We start from the raw sequence: 16,226 nt of genomic DNA on the forward strand, positions 1-16,226 counted from the left end.
GTGCCACAGAAACATGCTAATGTCACTAATAAGCTAATGGCAAAGGACCATTCTCTTCTCATTCTCATCTGGGCCTTAAGGGATTTTTATTGAGAAGCAGTATGATGAGGGCATGGAGTTAGAAGTTCAACTCTCCATCTCTGGGACTAAGTTACCTGGGCTCTCCCAGCCTTATATCCTCAACTTCACAGTGTCTTATGAGGGCTGCACTGTGATAAGCTGCTTCAGTCTTATCCTACTCTTTGCAACCCCATGGACTGTAGCCCACCAGGCTCCTCTGTCCATGGGATTCTCCAGGCAGGAATACTGGAGTGGGTTGCCATTTCCTTCTCCAGGGGATCTTTTCAACTTCAGGGACTGAATCCATGTCTCTTAAGTCTCCTGCATTGGCAGGTGGGTTCTTTCCCACTAGCGCCACCTGGGAAGCCCTTGTGAGGGTTAGAGATGGTGAACTAGGGTGGTGGATGGTGTAAACAGGGGCTAAAGAAATTATTATTCATATTGCTACTGGAATTAGCATGCACCAGACACTAGTGGGGATGTTTCTCAATCTCACTATTATTACAGGAAAGAAAGTAAATTGCTGTCGATCACCCACACTGGTCTCGCAGAGAAGGACTCTTTGCAGGCACAGTGGCTGAGAACACAGGTCCCAGCTCTGCCCTCTGGATTTGAGTCTCAGGTCTCTCAGCTATTAGTAGGGGTGGTAATAGGGGCTTCCCTGGTGGCTCAGTGGTAAAGGACTGTCTGCAATGCAGGAGACGTAGGTTCGATCCTTGAGTCAGGAGGATCCCCTAGAGAAAGAAATGGCAACTCAATCCAGGATTCTTGCCTGGGAAATTCCATGGACAGAGGAGTCTGATGGGCTAAAATGCATGGGGTCACAGAGTTGGACGTGACTTAGCAAGTAAACAACAACAATAAACAACAATAGCATTTACCTCATTGGGAAGTTTGAGTTAGATAAGAGAATGCAATTAAAGTGCATGGCAAAAGGTAAGTAGACCATAAATGGTAACAATTTCTCTGATTTTCAGGGAATTGTATCACTTTTTACAGGGCACAAATTTTAAATTAAGCATGATCACACTATTTTAAACAAGAAAATCTATAAACATGAGAATACAAATCATGGCCACTCTTTGGTGGTCTGCTGCCCATCTGATCCACTACAGCTTTCTGAATCCCTAAGAAATAATTACATCTGAGAAGTATGCTCAGCAAATCAATGAGATGCACTGCAAACTGCAATGCCTACAGTCAGCATTGGTCAACAGAAAGGGCCCAGTTCTTCTCCATGACAACACCCAGCAACCAATGCTTCAAAAGTTGAACAAATTGCGCTACGAACTTTTGTCTCATTGACCATATTCACCTGAGCTTTTGTCAACCGATTTACCACTTCTTCAAGCATCTCAACAACTTTTTGCAGGGAAAATGCTTCCACAAACCAGCAGGAGGCAAAAAATGCTTTCAAAGAGTTTGTCAAATCCTGAAGCACAGATGTTTATGCTACAGGAATAAACATACTTATTGCTCATTGGCAAAAGTGGTGTTGATTGTAATGGTTCCTGTTTTAATTAATAATGATGCGTTTGAGCCTAGTTATAATGATTTAAAATTCACAACTTTAATTAAACCACAATTACGTTTGCACCAACCTAATGTCAGTAGGCTATGGTCTTTCCAGTAGTCATATATGGATGTGAGAGCTGGACCATAAAGAAGGGAGAGAGCTGAAGAATTGATGCTTTTGAACTGTGGTGTTGGAGAAGACTTTTGAGAGTCCCTTGGACAGCAAGGAGATCAAACCAGTCAATACTAAAGGAAATCAACTGTGAATACCCTTTGGAAGAACTGATACTGAAGCTCCAATACTTTGGCAATACCTGGTGCAAACAGCCAACTCATTGGAAAAGACCCTGATGCTGGGAAAGACTGAGGGCAAGCAGAGAAGGGGGTGACAGAGGATGAGATGGTTGGATGGCATCACTGATTCAATGGACATGAACTTGGGCAAACTCCACGAGATGGTGAGGGACAGGGAAGCCTGGCGTGCTGCAGTCCATGGGGTTGAGAAGAATTAGACATGACTTGGCGACGGAACAATGTTAGTAGTTGCTTTGTTGGGTGGGAGAGGATCATGATTTTTTTGGTTTTGGTTTTCTGCATTTATTAAGCTGTTCTTAATGAAAATGATGTTATAACTGTAAAAACACAGAGAAAATCATAAAAATAAACCAATTTTGCTGATTATTTGTGTGTTTTTAAAAAGTTTAAAAAAATTAACTGAATTTTATTTATTTTTGGCTGCACTGGGTCTGCATTGCTGTTTGGGCTTTCCCTAGCTGTGGCAAGAGAGGGCTTCCTCGTGTGGCGTGCAGGTTTCTCCCTGTGGTGGCTTCTTGTTGCCAAGCTCAGGCTCCAGCGTGGCAGGTATTGCAGGCTTCAGTAGTTGAGGTTCATAGGCTCAAGCTGCCCTGTGGCATGTGGAATCTTCCCGAACCAAGACTGAACTGGTGTCCCCTGCATTGGCAGGCAGATTCTTAACCACTGGACAGGGAAGTCTTATCTGTATGTTTAAGAAACATTTAAACACTTTCTGCTTTCCTCTGGGCAGTCTCTTCAAATTACTCTTCAAATTACGTGAGAGAGCTCATATATACAGGTTTTCAGAGAAAGGAATCATCATTTTGATAAAGTGATTCCTTTATTTGTCCAACACTAATTAAACAACTACCATGTGGACAGAGTTATCCCAGGAAATAATCACTGGACCATTTTTAGCTACTGAGCATCACCAAGGAGCTGGGCATTGGTGGGCACTTGAAGTGCATTCACGAGCACATCTACATTCACTGTTGGAGGCAGGATACAGAGGCTTCTGGTGAGGGCTGCACAGGGTGAGAAGAGATGGCCTGGTCTGGGCGCTATTCTTGGTGCTTCCTGGGGAGCAGCGAGTGACACACCAGGAGATACAGGTCTGACACAGCCCTGTGTCCCATGCTTGGTTCACGACAGGGGGGCGGATGAGGGCACATAAAGGTTTTGGAGGCAAATGAAATCAGTAAAGCTGCGCTTGAGGAGTGGGCTTCCCTGGTAGTTCAGCTGGTAAAGAATCCACCTGCAATGCAGGAGACCCCGGTTTGATTCCTGGGTCCAGAAGATCCACTGGAGAAAGGACAGGCTACTCGTTCCAGTGCTTGAGGATGATAAATCTCATCAGGAAGGTGGGCTGGCTGGGACAAGGTAGAAGGGAGGTGCTGTTACTTCTGCGACTGTGGTGACAAATATGAAAATGCAAAGAAAGAGATCAATCTATGCAAGAGATATTACAGAAGTCACTTCTGAGTTTTGGTGACTAGAGAGAAGAATGATTAAAGAGGTTGTCTAGGTTCTAGAACTGGGGAAGTAGATGGTTCTGCTGATAGAAATGGGTCACAGCAGGGACTTTCCTTGTGGTCCTGTGGTTAACATTCTGCACTCCTGATGCAGGGGGCCCTGGTTCAATTCCTGGTCAGGGAACTAGATCCCACGTGCTCCAACTAAGAGCCTGCATGCTGCAACTAAAGCTCTGGCACAACTGAGTAAATACATTAAAAAAAAAAAAAAAAAAGGGGCCCGGCTTGAAGACAAGGTAAGTCGAATTTCGGAAGGGTTGAGTTTGAGATGATGACAAAATTTCCAAGAACTGCCTAGTGAGCATGTGGAGATATGAAACCGTAGTTGTGAGGTAAGGGCGAGGCCAAGTGTGTGGATCTCGAAGTCATTTGAAATGGCAACATATATGGAAATAAATTTCTCACCTTTTAAAACTAGAATGCACCAATAATTCTTAGTTTATCAGATCTGAAAGTTGTTTCTCATGAGAGAAAATAAGACATCAAAAGTGTATTTTACAAGTCATGTTTGGAAAAGCTGAGGTGGCCACTAACTCTTTTTTAATTGTCTTCGACAAATTAGAAACTGCATGGACTTTGATTACTTCTTAGGAATTCTGCTCGTTTCATTTTACTCTAAATTGAAAAACTGGAAGTTAACAGAGATAGGGTGCACAACTTAACTGAATTCAACTGATATTTTCTGCTATTTTTGTATAAGTATTTGGGTTTTTTCTATTAAAGAAAGCAACAGGAAAGCAAAAGGAATAAAGTGCCTCCTAGGTGATAAAAATCTAGCTCAGATACTAAAGTTCCGAGCTGTGGCCTTTTGACTTGGAGAAACAACCCCCTGCACTGCAAAGGCCTCTTTGAGGATGTTTATGACGATTCTCTACAAACTCCGCACACACAGCAACAGGCTGCTTTGCTGGCTGAGCTCCTTCGCAGGGAAGCACGTGTGAGAACACACCCACAGCCTGCTGCCCTTCCTCTGTCACGGTCTCAGAGAAGTCTGGGGGGATGTGGTTAGGACTGGGGCGAGAAGCCTTCCACCCCAGTCCCAGTGCCCTGTCCACACGGAGACACTTTGGTTTGTGCTTAATCATTGCATGACAAGACCAGTGTTGATTACCTTGCTTAAAACTAGTGGGAAAAAAATGCCTGAGTTGGAAAAGCCTGCAAAACTGCAAACAGAGACAAGTTAAAAACAACAGCCTGGACACCACAGAACTGAAGACCTCTGCACTGAGTCACTCTGAAGAGCTGCGGTTTCTAACAGGTGAAGTTGGCTCTTCAACTGATGTCTGTATCGGTGCTTCGAGGGGTCAGGGCACACTCTGAAATCACAGGCCAAGTTTGTGCTTGTCTACATGAGTGTTTTCCTGAAGGAAATCTAGGTTTTTATTTACTCTCTTAGGGCTTCTCAGGTAGCACTAGGGGTAAAGAACCCTCCTGCCAGTGCAGGAGACATGGGTCAGGAAAATCCCCTGGAGAAGGAAGGAAATGGCAACCCACTCTAGTATTCCTGCCTGGAGAATCCCATGGACAGAGGAGCCTGGTGGGCTACAGTCCATGGGGTTGCAAAGAGTCAGATATGACTGCATTGACTCAGTATGCATAGCATGCAAAGCGGACCAAGACTCAGATAAGGCTAAGAACCACTGATAATCCAGTGAGATAAGGGCTTTATTAATGTAACCCCCACTGCTCCCCACAGCTTCCTAGGTGGCTGTAATGAACCCAGGTGAGCTCTCCAGAGTGACGCAGCATTACTGTCAAGAGCAGCCGTCCTCCTCAACCCGGCAGTTTCAACAGAGGCACCGCCTGGTCTTTTTTTTCTTCTTCCAGCCGCACAGTATGTGGGATGGCCAGGGATCGAATCTGTACTGGAAGCGCAGAGTCTTAATCACTGGACCACCAAGTCCCAACATCTGGTCTTCAGACAGGCAATTTTCACGAGGTGCTTTTCTTTCTCCTCCTCCTCTCCCACTTTCTACTGAATTTGATGCCAGCATTTAAAACAATCTGATTTCACAGGCAAATCCAGATTCCTGGCTGCTTCTGAAAATTCAGAAGATCTGGCAACCCTGGGCGCTCCTTTTGTGTGTTAAGAATCTGCTGAAGCTATGTATCTGAGCCACTGCCCGCTTCAGAGGGAGCTGCAGTCTTCACCCAGCTGGTTTCCTCACTTCCATTAGCTGCCGGATTCCAGTGGCTGTTTGTGTTTTCATAACTTGTTCGGTAAGGTGCTGCCTTCTGGGTCCACCATGAGTGTGTGACATTTCTGGGTTGACTGGCCTTTTAGGCTAGAAAGCTTCTGGAGGTCTATGGGCTTAGAGTTTTTCTCTTTCTCTGCTGTCGGGTGGTTACTTATGAGGTCTTCCTCACATTTTTCTACGTTACCCCTTCTATTCTGCTTTAGACGCAGCAGATTCTGTGTGTGAACAGCTGTGCATTGAGGGCAGGGGTCAAGCTTAAAAATCCTAAGCTGGCTTTATTCTCATCATATCCTCACAGACCTAGCACCTATTTATCAAATATTTCAGTAGAGGCCTTTAAAACACTTAATTTTTTGGAGGTCTTACCTATTCCTGGTTCTGAGGGACAGAGTAATACACCTCAGTTTTTTCTTTTTTTTTTTTTACACCTCAGTTTTAAAATCAGAAGACAGATTCTGATTCCTGGCTTCATTACCAGCCATGAGATCACAGGCAAATTATTCATCGTCCCCAAGGCTCACATCACCAGACATAAGCAATGGGGTTACTGCTGCTGATGCGACAGGACTGGCCTCAGAACTGAGAAGACAGCACATAGGAAGTGCTCATGGTCCCTTCTTCCACATCACGTTCCAGCAGGTGACATTTGTCAATCCATTCATGTGAAGAATTGCTAAGGTGGTAGCTTTTCTGCCCATGCCATACAACCAACAACTTCCTCTACCATGTAACTTTTATTTATTAAAATGACCACATCTGCTTTTATTGCAAGAGACATGGACATTTTAAAAATTTTGTATTATGTTTTTGGCTGCATCTCACAGCATGTGGGATCTTAGTTCCCCAATGAGGGATTGAACCTGTGCCCTCCACAGTGGAAGCACACAGTCCTAACCACTAAGTGCCCGGGAATTCTCTACCCTGTAACTTTTTAACACTTGAAGAGACAAGACTTCCTGAGCAGCACACAATCTCTAAAGTTGCCATGTCAAGAAATGGCATAAAACCTTAGAAAGCATTAATATGTGAAATATGACATGAATATAAGCACATGAACAAACTGCACAGCTGACATTTTCTAAAATGTTCATGGGTTAGGTCTGTTGGCACAACTGATAGGAAACAATTGCTAGAAAATAATTATCACAAGATATCTATTACCCCAAAGCTATGTATATTCTCCCAAGAAATACCTAACTGACAGGGTACAACTGTCTGAAAATCCATGGGGAGAAAAAAGAGCTGGGACACATAATGTCCTAACAATTCTATGTAACTAAAGACCCTGGAACGAATTTGGCTACTCTGTCCCTGGAAGGAAAGTTGCTTGTCAAGTGCTCATCTATGGATTTACCTGGAGGCCTGCTCTCCAGGAGAAGGCAGGGGCCCTGCAAATAGCCTGCTTCATTCTTTAGTCCCTCAGTAACATTATATTAATTAATGATTTTTATTGAGTCTCAAAGAATGCATTAATTTTCAGTTTAAGAATTTTTATACCTTAGCTTCTAAAGACCTTGCTATGTGATGACTGCTAATTGTTTAGAAAGTGAAATTATCAAGCTGCTTAGTTCAGTGAAATTACGGTTCTACTTCTTCACTCAACAAAACACTGATTGTGACTGTAATACATAATGAACATTTTAGGAATAAGTCTTTGAAGAGCTAATGTATTGGGATTCCAGCCTGAAAAATATGATTTCAACTATTTCTTAGCAGAGATGTTGGCTGCAAGAATACAAAGATTTTGGCTTTAGATGGGTCTCTAGTTAGGTTATTTCTTCCCATTACATACTGCCCAACAACAGAGAATAATGACAATTGCTAATATTGATTGAGCCCTTATATAAATGTGAGAGGTATAATAATCTTATGGGATAATTATTACTATCACCTCCATTTAATGATGAGAAACTGGAGACCTAACTGGTATAGGACAGAGTCATATTTTTTTGTTTTTTTTTTTCAGACAACACAAATTTCTTTTCTTTCTTACTTTTTCTCTTTTTTGGCTGCACGGTGGAGCATGTGGGATCCTAGTTCCCCGACCAGGGATCAAACCCATGCCTCCTGCAGTGGAAGCCAGGGAATTCTGGGTCAGGTTTTAAATCATGGTCTCAAGGAAAGCCTGTCCTCGTAACACTTCATCAGCCTAGGCCACATCATAGGGGCGCCACCGCGAAGCCGAGAAATTCAAACCAGAATCTGACATCACTGCATTTCAGAACAAGAACTGCAGCTTGAGGCTGTTAGGGCGAGCATGCTCTTCCACCTAGGAGATAAACAAGCAGAAATATTCACAAGAGAAGTAGGGGTGATGGTGTTTGGGTGTACCCCATTTCTGGCACCCCAAGTCCAGCCCTGGGGACACCACTGTAGACACTAGCAGAACACTACAGAAATTATCAAATGTCCAAAGAGAGACTACCCATTTCTCGTGATTATGAGATACAGAGAAACGAGTCCAAATGTAAGCAAAGCAAAGATCAGAAGCGGCAATAAAAAGAGAACGTGGTAAATACTTCTTGCAGGTGTTGGAAACTGGCTTTCATCAACATAAGAGAAGCACTTCCAGGCTCTTACTGTATAAAACTCTGTGTTTTTCCAACTCCAAAGAGACAGATTTTCTGTCTCAACAGGGTCAGGAATCACTAGGGCAAAGGTAGCCAGCCAGCTCATGGGTTAGGTCTGTTGGTACAACTGATAGAAAACAACTGCTAGGGAATAATTAGCACAAGGTATTTATCACCCCAACCTTATGTATATTCTCCCAAAGAAATAGCTAACTGACAGGGTACGACTGTCTGAAAATCCATGGGGGAAAAAAAAGATCTGGGACACTTACAACATCCCAGTGATTCTATGTAACTGGAGACTGCCTTGCTGCCTACACTCGGGAGGCCCTGTGACTGACTGCCCTGGAGTGATGTTGTGCAAGACAAGAGCACACAGCGCAGGGTCTGAGGAGGATGTGCAAATAAATGACTTATCTTGTATCAAACACTGGAGATGTCCAATAATTTAGAAAGTGATCAAAAACTACTGGTGGTCACCACTAACCCATACCATAGCTACTGGTCTGTAAACTATCCCATTATGACTCACACATTTCTAAATTCATGAATCCTTTTCAGGTTTTGCACACTGCTGGTTAAGCAACCTGTGCTTCTCCAACCAAATCCTGAGCTCTTAAAGGTCAGGAACCAAATCAGAGAATTCTATCATCGTACCTGAGAGTGGCTGGCACAAAGCTGAGTTCTAGGTATTTGGAGCTGAAAATAGAACCCACAAACCTTTGATTTCTATCACAGAAATTTCTTAGAACCTCTGCCAGAATCAACCGAGAAGTTTGGTGGGCTCAAACAAAGATATCTGGCAGAGAGGCCCAGGAATGCTCCTTTTAAAGAAGCCCCTTAGAATATTCTTTACACACACACAAAAAGTTATTTTTAATTGAAGGATAATTGCTTTACAATATTGTGTTGGTTTCTGCCATACATCAACATTAATCAACCATAGACATACATATGTTCCCTCCTTCTTAAACCTCCCTCCCACTTCTCACCCTATCCCGCCCCTCTAGGTTGTCACAGATCTTACTTACATGGATGTTTGGGAACTGAGAGCTGTTACATACAAATAAACACTTACAATCCTAAGTATATGTTTCACACAAAGTTGAGGCAAGACAGTAACAAAATCAAGTTTAAATAATATTTCCAATTTCATTTCCTCTCCTCTCCAATCCCTCCTCTCTCCAGTCCCAATCATCCTCCTGGAGCAAAATCCTGATCAAGTCCTTCCTTTACTCAAAACCTTTCCAACTGTGACAGTATAAAACCGATGGTCATTTAAGAATCTTTACGGCCCAGCTGCAATCAACAGAATTTTTAAACTAAGAGCACAAACTCTGGGGCCAGAATGACTAGTGCCAAATCCCAATGACTCCAATTATTAGTTGTGTGACCTCAGGCAAGTTACTTAACCTGTCTGTGCCTCAGTTTCTTAATCTGTAAAATGGGGATATGGATAGTAACTGCCTGATAGGGTTGTTGACAGGATTAAATGAACTAATGCACTCACAGCACTCAGATAGTGCCTGGCACACAGTAAGTGCAAAGTTAAGTTATCCTGATCACCTGCTGCTACTCACCTACTCAGAGGTGATACTCTAGTCCCACCTGTTAATTCCTGCGCTTTCCCCACATTGTTCTGTCTGTAACACAGCTCCACACCATCTCTGGGTGAAAAATGTCCAACTGACAAGACCCAAATCAACCATCACTCGAAAATCTTTAATGACTAACCTTCCTCATAGCTCAAATTAACCCTTCCTGCCTCTGTGCACTAATGTAACTTTCATTTGTGCATGTTTTCTCATCTCCTAGACTATGATTAACCTGGAGACGTTAGTATAATTGAAATAGTACCGTTTTAAGAGTGACACAGTCCATCTATCTCCTCTGAGCCTCTATTTCCCATTTCTAAGTTCAGGATAATAACAGTTCCTTTGAAGGAGGCTTAAATGACTGATTTCTCTCTACAGATAGTCAGAAAATCTGCTGTATGACTGATTGGCATTAACAGAATTATTAATAGTGGTGTTTATTTAGTGCCAGCTAGGTAGGTAGTACCGGTGCCAAATACCGGAACATAAAAAAAAACACAAAAAACTGCCCTGGAGCAGCTCAATGTTTCCATCAAGTTTATAGCCATCTGCAGGGAAACACAGAGCACATGGGTTTGTACGTCCCTAGGTGGGCTTGTTTACAAGACAGCTGTGACAAGAACAAACCAAACCGAACCCAACACACACGTGCACTCTTGCGCGTCTGCTCTGGGACGTGTACCAGGTGTGGAAGGTAGTAAAACTCCTTCCCATTGGCGTTTCAGAGCATGTCATCAAGACCATCTACAAGGTCTGGCCAAGGACTGGCCAATGGGCTTCGGTGGGGAGGACCCAACGAGGACTGCGGAGGGCAAGACAGCACCAGGCTCCTTCTCCCCACCAAAGTTGGAGGGCCGCCTTCTGCCCCGCCAAAGATCCCCTATCAGACAAGGCCTGATTCTCTTTTGCCTTTTTTTTTTTTTAAATAAAGAAAACTCTCTTTTGCATAAGTGCAGTTTTCTAAGCCATGAAGTCAGAATCACAAGAGTTGGGAGTGTGACTCTGGGTTTCACTTTTCCTTTCCGCGAGTCCCTTATCCTCTTCTAAAACGGGATCATTCGTTCAGCCCTGGGGCCAGAACGCAGCCGGCTAATTAGATCTGAAGCCCAGCCTGGCGTCTATCTGGAGCCCGGTCAATTCTGCACGCGCTGTCGCAGGGTGCGGCCCGCGCTCCCGGGGGCGGGGTCCTGGTCATCTCCCTCCAAGGTGTGAGGCAGCCACGTCCTCTCCGTTTCGCCGTAGGGAGGTCCAGAAACTACAGGCTCAGATTGTGACCCGGGAGGGAACACAGGTGAGGTCCAGGAACCGGCTTGCCGAGGTGGGACTCTTGGGAAGGATGAAGAAGCTGGCCAAGTGGGCGTCCGCGCCCCAAAGCCAGGGCTGAAGCTGCACAGAACCCAGGTCTGGGAGGGGAGATCCCGCCCACCTCCTCCGAGCCCGTCCTCCACCGCCTCCTTCCACACCCAAAATCGAGCCCGGCCGCACCCTGGCTACCCTCCGCCAAGCCGCTTCTTACCTCTGCGCTCATGGCCAACCTGGCCGTAGACCCCTGCCTGGGCCCCTTCGCGGACACAGAGGCAGAGAGAGCCGCTCCACTTCCGGAAATAACCTTGGACTGACTGCGGAGGAGGGTACCCCGCCTGCCCGCGACCATAGAGGAGAGACAGCAGTCGTTCCCCACCCGCCTGAACCCTGCGCCCTCCCCGCTGCCTAGAGCGGCCACTCCCGCGCCTGGGGGGTCCGCGCAGGCGTACTACCGCCAGCCCCGCCCCTTCCCCTTGGGTGGACAGATCTTGAGGGCAGGGCGTTACACCCTGAAGGTGCTCCCGCGGGGTGTCTGGTTTTTTGTTAACTGCAGGAAACAGCTTTGCCCGGAAATTAAAGTAATATTACAAGGCCGTACTGTACTCGCCATGATTTTTTTTTGGCGCTTACATTGTATGCAGAAATCAGAGGACCATCGCTATATTTCCTTTGCAGTATTAAGAATCGGGTTATTAAAATATCTTTCTTATCACCACGTTTTTTTCTCACCCAGCGTCTTGGTTGTTAAGCTGTGCTGTGGTGTGCTTAGGCGTTCAGTCGTGTCCGACTCTGCGACCCTGTGGACTGTAACCCGCCAAGAACCTCTGTCCATGGGGACTCTGCAGGCGGGAATAGTGGAGAGTGGGTTGCCATGCACTCCGCTAGGGGATCCTCCCAACCCAGGGATCGAACCCAGGTCTCTCGCATTGCAGGCAGGTTCTTCACTGTCTGAGCCACTAGTTAAGAATTCATTCTGATTATCTGCTTTAACTCACTGGCCTGGAGATTGATAAAACTGATCATTTTTTCCCCTCGCCATCAAATGTGCAGAGTAAAAAGACTGATGTTCTGTGCTAGTGCTAGGAGTGTATGAACTCATTTTCTGGAGGAGAGTCTGGCGATAGGCAGCAGCATATTTTTAACATTGCAGTGAAAGATACATGACAAAATTTACCATTTTAACTATTTTCAAGTGTGCAATTCACTGGCACTAAGTGTATCCACATGATTGTGCAAGCATGACTAACATCCATCTCTAGGACTTTATCATCTTCCCAAACTGGAAGTTCATATTCATTCAACAATTCTCAATAGTTCCTTGCCCAGCCTCTGATAACTACCATCTAGGTACCACATGTAATTGGAATCATACAGTGTTTGTCTTGTTGTGACTGGCTTATTTCACCCACCATAGCGTTCTTTAGGTTCATCTACTTTGTAACATGTGTCAGAATTTCCTTCCATTTAGAGGTAGAATAATATTCCATTGTATGTATACATGAGATTTTGTTTATCCAGTTTATCTGATGATGGGTTGTTTCCACTTTTTGTCTATTGTGAATTATGCTGCTGTGAATATGGGTGTACAAATACCTATTCAAACCTCTACTTTCTGTTAGTTTGGGTGCATGCCCAGAAGTGGAATTGCTGCATTACATTTGATAATTCTATTTTTAATTTTTAAAGACAAGCCATGTTTTCCATAGGGGCTGTACCATTTTACATTCCCACTAGCAGTGGGCAAAGTTCCAATTTCTCACCTAATAGGCGTGAAATGAAACCTCATTTTGGTTTTCCCTTGCATTTGTGACTTTCGGCATCTTTTCATGAGCTCATTGGCCATTTATATCTTCTTTGGAGAAATATTTAAGTCCTTTGTCCATTTGAAAAATAATTTTATTTATCTATTTATTTTGGCTGTCCTGGGTCTTTGTTGCTTTTCTCTAGCTGTGGTGAGTGAAGCCTACTCTCTAGTTTCGATGCTAGGGCTTCTCATTGTGGTGGCCTCTCTTGTTGAGGAGCACAGGCTCCAGGGTGCGAAGGCTTCAGTAGCTGCGGCTCCTGGGCTCTAGAGCACAGGCTCAATAGTTGTGGTGCCTGGGCTTAGTTGCCCCGTGGCATGTGGAATCTTTCCAGACCAGGGATCAAACCTATGTTTCTGGCATTGGCAGGCAGATTCTTTACAACTGATCCACCGGGGAAGCCCCCCTCCGCATGTCCATTTTTATACTGGATTGTTTGCTTTTGTGTTTTTTGGGTTGTAGGAGTTCTTTTTGTATTATGGATATTAACCCATTATCAGATATATGATTTGCAAATATCTTTCTCCCATTTTATGGGTTGCATTTTCACCTTGTTAATAGTGTCCTTTGAAGCACAAGAGTTTTAAATTTTGATGTAATGCAATTCGTTGATTTTTTTCTTTTGTTGTTTGTGCTTTTGGTGTCCTGGCCAAAAAAAATCATTGCCAAATCCAATGTCATGAAATTTTGCCCTATGCTTTCTTCTAAAACCCTTATAGTTTTGGCATTTGCATTTAGGTGTTTGATTTACTTTGAGTTAATTTTTATACAGTATTAGGTAAGGGTCTAACTTCATTGTTTTGAATGTGGATATTCAATTTTCTCAACACCATTTATTGAAAAGAATACCCTTTCCTCATTGAATGACCTTGGCATCCAAATCATTTGAATGCATATTCAAGGGTGTATTTATGGGCTGATTACTCTATTTCATTCGTCTCTATGTCTATTTATGTCAGTACCACACTGTTTTGATTAATTTAGCTTTATTGTAAGTTTGGTAATTATTGAACTTAAATTACTTAAAATTTAAGTGGCCATATGTGGCCACTACTTTCTATCTAGGACTTTCAAAGCTGATACCAGTAGGCAGAGAGATATTTCAGATTTTAAGTTTGACTACTTGTATTGGTTTTCACATTTACACAGAGACTGCTGCTTACACTAAGAATAGAGGACATAGTTAACTATATATAAATTTCCTTTGAATGAGGAGAGGAAAATGGACTTGTGGCACCTGGAGAGGATAATATGGTCACACTCTTACTTGTTATTTCAGTTCAGTTGCTCAGTTGTGTCCGACTTGTTGCGACCCCATGAACCGCAGTATGCCAGGCCTCCCTGTAAATCACCAACTCCTGGAGTCCACCCAAACCTATGTCCATTAAGTCGGTGACGCCATCCAACCATCTCATCCTCTGTTGTCCCCTTCTCCTCCTGCCCTCAATCTTTCCCAGCATCAGGGTCTTTTCAAATGAGTCAGCTCTTCACATAAGGTGGCCAAAGTATTGGAGTTTCAGCTTCAACATCAGTCCTACCAATGAACACTCAGGACTGATCTCCTTTAGGATGGACTGGTTGGATCTCCTTGTAGTCCAAGGGACTCTCAAGAGTCTTCTCCAGCACCACAGTTCAAAAGCATCAATTCTTCTGCACTCAGCTTTCTTTATAGTCCAACTCTCACATCCATACATGACTACTGGAAAAACCATAGCCTTGACTAGATGGACCTTTGTTGGCAAAGCAATGTCTCTGCTTTTTAATATGCTGTTCAGGTTGGTGTGATCTCTCACCTAGAGCCAGACATCCTGAGTGTGAAGTCAGGTGGGCCTTAGAAAGCATCACTACGAACAAAGCTAGTAGAGGTCATGGAATTCCAGTTGAGCTATTTCAAATCCTGAAAGATGATGCTGTGAAAGTGCTGCACTCAATATGCCAGCAAATTTGGAAAACTTAGCAGTGGCCACAGAACTGGAAAAGGTCAGTTTTCATTCCAATCACAAAGAAAGGCAATCCCAAAGAATGCTCAAACTACCGCAAAATTGCACTCATCTCACATGCTAGTAAAGTAATGCTCAAAATTCTCCAAGCCAGGCTTCAGCAATATGTGAACCGTGAACTTCCAGATGTTCAAGCTGGTTTTAGAAAAGGCAGAGGAACAAGAGATCACATTGTCAACATCCTCTGGATCATCGAAAAAGCAAGAGAGTTCCAGTAAAACATCTATTTCTGCTTTATTGACTATGCCAAAGCCTTTGACTGTGTGGATCACAATAAACTGTGGAAAATTCTGAAAGAGATGGGAATACCAGACCACCTGACTCACCTCTTGAGAAACCTATATGCAGGTCAGGAAGCAACAGTTAGAACTGGACATGGAACAACAGACTGGTTCCAAATAGGAAAAGGAGTATGTCAAGGCTGTATATTGTCACCCTGCTTATTTAACTTATATGCAGAGTACATCATGAGAAACGCTGGCTGGAAGAAGCACAAGCTGGAATCAAGATTGCCGGGAGAAATATCAATAACCTCAGATATGCAGATGACACCACCCTTATGGCAGAAAGTGAAGGGGAACTAAAAAGCCTCTTGATGACAGTGAAAGAGGAGAGGGAAAAAGTTGGCTTAAAGCTCAGTATTCAGAAAACTAAGATCATGGCATCTGGTCCCATCACTTCACGGGAAATAGATGGGGAAACAGTGGAAACAGTGTCAGACTTTATTTTGGGGGGCTCCAAAATCACTGCAGATGGTGATTGCAGCCATGAAATTAAAAGACGCTTACTCCTTGGAAGGAAAGTTATGATCAACCTAGATAGCATATTAAAAAGCAGAGACATTACTTTGCCAACAAAGGTCCATCTAGTCAAGGCTATGGTTTTTCCAGTGGTCATGTATGGATGTGAGAGTTGGACTGTGAAGAAAATTGAGTGCTGAAAAATTGAACTTTTGAACTGTGGTGTTGGAGAAGACTCTTGAGAGTCCCTTGGACTGCAAGGAGATCCAACCAGTCCATCCTAAAGGAGATCTTTCCTGGGTGTTCATTGGAAGGACTGATGCTGAAGCTAAAACTCAATATTTTGGCCACCTCATGCGAAGAGTTGACTCATTGGAAAAGACCCTGATGCTGGGAGGGATTAGGGGCAGGAGGAGAAGGGGACGACAGAGGATGAGATGGCTGGATGGCATCACTGACTCAATGAACATGAGCTTGTCATGGACAGGGAGGCCCGGCCTGCTGCGATTCATGGGATCGCAATGAGTCGGACACGACTGAGTGACTAAACTGACTGACTGAGGTTGGTCATAACTTTCCTTCCAAGGAGTAACCGTCTTTTACTTTCATGGCTGC

At 43.9% G+C, this 16,226-nt stretch overlaps 2 protein-coding genes and 1 long non-coding RNA gene across 6 annotated transcripts in view; 2 read left to right on the plus strand and 1 right to left on the minus strand.

The window, feature by feature from the left end:
* Nucleotides 1-11,625, minus strand: part of BFAR (bifunctional apoptosis regulator) — a 29,141-nt gene extending 17,516 nt beyond the window's left edge. The window contains exons 1-2 of one of the 4 annotated variants that reach the window (XM_043455126.1): nucleotides 11,281-11,617; nucleotides 7,593-7,868 (exon numbers count right to left, since the gene is read on the minus strand). The gene's annotated coding sequence lies outside the window, so the exon portion shown is untranslated. Of the gene's footprint in view, nucleotides 1-598; nucleotides 621-7,592; nucleotides 7,869-11,280 lie in introns of those variants that run through there. The other 3 variants (XM_043455128.1, XM_043455125.1, XM_043455127.1) reach the window with 3 other exon arrangements.
* The window catches only part of LOC122432858 (poly(A)-specific ribonuclease PARN-like), an 853,726-nt gene that overhangs the window by 696,571 nt on the left and 140,929 nt on the right, over nucleotides 1-16,226 (plus strand).
* LOC122432873 lies at nucleotides 5,231-6,164 on the plus strand. The gene is made up of 3 exons (XR_006266980.1): nucleotides 5,231-5,340; nucleotides 5,418-5,621; nucleotides 6,033-6,164. It is a non-coding gene; the product is annotated as an uncharacterized LOC122432873 (long non-coding RNA).

The sequence above is a fragment of the Cervus canadensis genome, chromosome 32 (genome assembly GCF_019320065.1).
Source record: "Cervus canadensis isolate Bull #8, Minnesota chromosome 32, ASM1932006v1, whole genome shotgun sequence".
Lineage (NCBI taxonomy): Eukaryota > Metazoa > Chordata > Mammalia > Artiodactyla > Cervidae > Cervus > Cervus canadensis.